Source organism: Nansenia antarctica, assembly GCF_963989245.1.
Source record: "Nansenia antarctica genome assembly, chromosome: 6".
NCBI lineage: Eukaryota > Metazoa > Chordata > Actinopteri > Argentiniformes > Microstomatidae > Nansenia > Nansenia antarctica.
In genome coordinates, this window is record NC_137676.1 from 53355620 (window position 1) to 53361619 (window position 6000).

Below are 6000 nucleotides of genomic sequence, written 5' to 3' on the forward strand. Positions count from 1 at the left end.
TCTTCTTTATTTCTTCCTTTCTTTCTTTTTTATCTGTATATCTGTGTGTGTGTGTGTGTGTGTGTATATACATGCACACATGTACTACCTGACAGCTGATCACTTGTTACGCTCTCTGGGATGGCACCCCCTGTGAAATTACAATTACAATATAATAATTATCTTCTTTATTTCTTCCTTTCTTTCTTTTTTATCTGTATATCTGTGTGTGTGTGTGTGTGTGTGTGTGTGTGTGTGTGTGTGTGTGTGTGTGTGTGTATGTGTGTGTGTGTGTGTGTGTGTGTGTGTGTGTGTGTGTGTATACCAGTGGAGGCTCCTCCATAGAGGTGGAGGAGGCCTGGCCTCCCCAATAATTTGAGAGAAGAGAGAGAGAGATTTAAAAAAGCAATAATTATATTTTTTATGTTTTATTTTTTATTTATTTAACAAAAAACATTTTTTTTTTTAATATTAATATTATTTATTAATATTATTTCCGTTTTGTTCATAAATCTTTTCCATGGCTAAAACCCAATATTGCAATTGTAAAGCACCTACAGGCCAGAATCCCTATCCGTTTCTATTGAGGGAGGCCAGGCCTCCTGTCGGAAAGGCCAGGCCTCCTGTCGGAAAGTGGTTTCTCATAGAAGTCAATGTAATGCAATTTTTTTCATGGCAATATGTGATTGGCCAAATCACTGAAAATGGGTGGGCACAGGAGGCCTGGCCTCACCATGCATTGAGTCCAGGGCTGAATGATTGACATTTTGTTCGTCCAATCACATGAAGCCATTTTGAGAATTCGCCAGTTACTTCAGTCATAGTTACTCGCCATAGTGGCTACGAGTGTCCTCTCAACTTGTATCAACCTTTGCAGGACACGTCTAGAACACCCATGGCTATTATCCCTGAAAATAATAGCTGATTTGGCCAAATACTTTTGCTTAAAATGACCTCGGAAGTCGGCGAGATTCTGGCGCGATTTATGCATCGAATAGATTAGACAACATTTAGGATTTAGGTTGTGAGCCTGAGCAGAAGGGACAATAGCTGCTGCAGGCGGACCAGAGATTCATGCCAATTGTTTTGTTTATTTGATGACCCATTGTGCAGGCAATAAAAGCTGCTTCATCCACCATCCTGAGAGTGTCCCAATCCCTTCAGTACCGCCAAACACAAATTAATAATTTTTAACAAAGACAGATAAGAAGAACAGGGAACATTCCATCGCGAGTGAAGCGAGCAAGTGGAAAAAAATTTGGCCTCCTCAATTCTGGAAGTCACCAGCCTCCACTGTTATATACACTGGCCTATTCACAGGGGGGTATATAGACAGGGGGAGTTAGCATGTAACTGTGTACTTTTTTATAAACATATACTAGTAAACTTATATACAGTATATGAACCCTAACACAAGAATGTAAACATATTGCACGGTTATAGAATTGCACTATTCCCATGGTTGATGTGGTGTGATGTGTGGTCTGTTCTAGTCATCGTATGTCTATGTGGTGTGTTCTAGTCATCGTATGTCTATGTGGTGTGTTCTAGTCATCGTATGTCTATGAGGTCTGTTCTAGTCATTGTATGTCTATGTGGTGTGTTCTAGTCATTGTATGTCTATGTGGTGTGTTCTAGTCATCATATGTCTATGTGGTGTGTCCGGTACCCAGCCAGGGCTATTTCAGGGGACTGGCAGCACTTATAATCATAGAAAAACAAGAAGTAGAACTAACATTTATATTCAATGTATTGTTTCGCTTATTGCTCCTTTACGAAATAAAAAAGTAAGAGAAGACTCTATGTAAAGACCGTTCGACCACGGCATGAAAATAGTTGGTTTGGTTGGATAATGAACGCACACTTCGCACTCCTTGTCTGTTGTGAACATTAAAACAGTTGTCTTGCTTGTCTGTCCATCCAAAGTAATCCAAATAGGAATAACTAAAAAAAGTTGTAGCAGTTGTTGTTGTTGTACACCATATTGGGTGTCCGTACATGGCTACGAGGGACCCTGGTCCTCTGGTGAGCCTGTTCCGTCGTCAATTCGGTCATCCCGCTTCCCCAACGGTTGAACAGGTCGTCACTCTGGGCCGTGTGGGTGTCCACCTGGAGACCTGGAGACGTGTGGGTGTCCATCTGGAGATGAGGAGCCCACTGCCGGAGCACGGGAATAAGTTGAGACGTGAGAAGTTGTGACACTTGTACTTTTTACAATGCTAAACTGCTATTTACACACAACGACCACTAGTTGGCCGCTTGTAAATTAGCCTGCTTCCTACACAGAAAAACGGCAAAATAGCTTTATATTAGCTTATCCTGATGTGATTTTGAAAATGTAAGAATACTTGAAATTTGATCGAGTGCAAAGATAGCTATATATAAAAAATGTTACTGAAATGACCCCTCATAGCTGTGTAAGATTTCCCTTCATCAACTGTAGTTATATAATTCCTTCTCTTCACTTTAATATTATTGACTCGGTAGTCAATGGTGACTTTTCAATGGTGTTGTTTTTTCTTTTCTTTTTTGTGAAGAGTGTTGTGGCACACACATATCGATGCACACTTAGATGCACTACAAATACTGTCCATCTACTATGTGAATTATAACAAACATGGTGTTCTCTCCTGGCCCTCCTCTACCCCTCTCAGACCCCCACTGCCTCATCACATCACTGTACCTGCAGAAGGATCTCTCCAAACTTCCTCATCCAGCAAGCCCCGTTGGCTTTCTCTCTCTCCTCACTGGTGAGGTCAGATACACGGCCACCACGTGCACCGATCGTGTCTGGATCCTTAGCCACCCTGGTCCTCTGGTGAGCGTTAGCAATGTTAGCTAGTTTGGTCCTCTCTGGCCTGCCATTAACCTCTCCAACCTTCCTCCACACAGATAGCAGTTTCTGTTGTTGTTGTTGTTGTTGTTGTTGTAGTTGTTGTTGGCTACGCGAGGCACTGATGGTGGGTCTAGTAGCCTTAGCCCCCCTGGTTCTCTGGTGAGCCTGTACCGTAGTGAGTTCGGTCGTCCAGCTTGGCCGGCGGTTGACCAGGTCACTCTTGGCTGTGTGGGTGTCCGCCTGGAGATGAGGGGTGCTGGCCCAATGCCGGAGCACCATGGGGGGTGTAAGTGTGTCCAGAAGGACCTCACCATGCGGGAGCTCCAGAGTGTGGAGGGCCACCAAAACACCAATAACCAATAATAAACCTATAGTAGCACACTTCCTTGTCATATTTAAAAAGAGCTAAAATCATCCAGTAACTTGAAAAAGCAGCTGCACTCGAAGAGAGACAGTTGAGTTGTGTTCGTTTGGAGGGTTGTAATGAAGTTGTCACAGTGGGCATTATGACATCATTGCTGTATTGGGAAGTTGAATTCCGATGATTAGAGTGAGAAGAGCCAAACTACTTTATTTTGATACAAACAATACTATGTAATTTGTAAACATTAATAATAATCATTTATATAAATAATTTCCCATTATGTTTAACTGGGGTGATTTTGTTTGTGAATTGTTATTTTCAAATGATTTATTCTGAATTAATATAAAACGGAATTTAAATGGTAATTTCCATTTCAAACCCTATTTCTAACTTGTGACCGCTACAACAGTTTTTAAGGTACACAAAACATAGACAGATGTGCATCTGGTTCCCAGGCTTCCTACGGTGTGAATATCTAAGTTGTGACACTTGTACTTTTTGAGATAGAGCTGTCTGAAGCTGGGCATGCTTTTCTCAGGCCTCCTGGGCATGTGACGCATAGGTGACTCCTGATTGGTTTAAATCTCATGCTAGGAACACACAGACACAAACACATGCTCAGGTATAAGGTAGATGACAGAGGAATAGCCCTGGGGGGTATTCCATCAACGTCGCTAAAAGACAATCCAGGTTTATGTTGATAGATCTCGCGAGAGTTACCAAAAAACCCAGCCTTATTCTGATAACTCTCGCGAGATTTATCAAAATAAGCCTGGATTTTTCCTTTATCAACGTTGATGGAATATCCTCCTGATCTGTTTACAAAGTGTTGCTATGACAACAAAAACACATCATAATAGGTCACGTAATAGTGAGAAGCCCCTGGTGTTGGGGTTATGATAAGGTCATACATACATGTATTGCAGTGGAGGCTCCTCCATAGAGGTGGAGGAGGCCTGGCCTCCCCAATAATTTGAGAGAAGAGAGAGAGATTTAAAAAAGCAATAATTATATTTATTTTATTTATTTATTTAACAAAAAACATTTAAAAAATATATATATTAATATTATTTCCGTTTTGTTCATAAATCTGAATTTTTCCATTGCTAAAACCCAATATTGCAATTGTAAAGCACCTACAGCCCAGAATCCCTATCTGTTTGTATTGAGGGAGGCCAGGCCTCCCCCAGGAAAGTGGTTTCTCATAGAAGTCAATGTAATGCAATTTTTTTCATGGCAATATGTGATTGGCCAAATCACTGAAAATGGGTGGGCAAGGGAGGCCTGGCCTCACCATGCATTGAGTCCAGGGCTGAAAGATTGACATTTTGTTCGTCCAATCACATGAAGCCATTTTGAGAATTCGCCAGTCACTTCAGTCAAAGAAACACTCGCCATAGTGGCTACGAGTGTCCTATCAACTTGTCCTTTGCATGACACGTCGAGAACACCCATGGCTATTATCCCTGAAAATAATAGCTCAAATACTTTTGCTTAAAATGACCTCGGAAGCTTTATACATCGAACATTTAGGATTTATTGAACAGTTTTATTTTTAATGTAGTCGATTTCGTTTTATTACGTCAATTTAATATTCTTCCATATCAAATTACTGCATTTTTAAACATTCTTTGAAAAAAATTGGCCTCCTCAATTCTGGAAGTCACCAGCCTCCACTGGTATATACACTATGCACACATGTACTACCTGACAGCTGATCACTTGTTACGCTCTCTGGGATGGCACCCCCTGTGAAATTACAATTTTACAATTACAATATAATAATTATCTTCTTTATTTCTTCCTTTCTTTCTTTTTTATCTGTATATCTGTGTGTGTGTGTGTGTGTGTGTGTGTGTGTGTGTGTGTGTGTGTGTGTGTGTGTGTGTGTGTTGTGTGTGTGTGTGTGTGTGTGTGTGTGTGTGTGTTGCATTACAAGTTACAACATGCCCCTCCTATGATTTCTACCTCCACCACTCTCCAAGGATAGACATTCATATGCAACATGCTGTCTCTGAAATGATATTTCTGCAATATAAAATGATGAAATTATATATTAATAATTTCTTATATACGGTAGAATAAGATGGTGCAGTGGATTTACTACTATATTGGCATTCTGGATATTAGAAAATCCCCCTCAAACAATTTAGTGTCGAGGATACATAAAGTCTGTCAAATGTACATTATAGAGTGCCAAGGCAAGGGTGACTTTATTCGCAATAAAGGCATAAATTATTATGCTTCACTTTGTAGCCAATCAGGTAAATAGGTAAATACCACATAAAACACATGGCAGTCTAGGCAGCTCCTGAGTTAAATACACACATTTGGGACCCATAGGAGTGTTGTTTTACAAAGAAAAACCCATCCATGTCATTTTAAAGACAACGTCATATGAATCAATTCAGTGCCGAGGGTGAATAAGGTCGGTGAAATGTTCAACATTCTAGCAGGGCCACCAGTGTCTTAAATCGCCCAAAATGCATAAATTATAGGTTTTCATTTTGTAACCAATCAAAGTGAGCGAAGTTTAGCGAAGGGGGAGGAGTTTTTGTAAATCTCCACCTCGCTGGTGCCGGTCACGTTACCATGAATGTGACCAATGGAAATGCAGAGCGCATATTATCCCGGAAGTATGTGTAACGTTTCGTATTGTTAACGAAAAGCGTGGGATAGGGAGATACTTACTACCATCATTTCAAGTCTATTGAATAAGCGTGTGTGTGTGTGTGTGTGTGTGTGTGTGTGTGTGTGTGTGTTATCCGGTTGTTAGGTACCTGTGGTGTTGTCAGCCTGACAGACCTGCCAACTCAAGAAT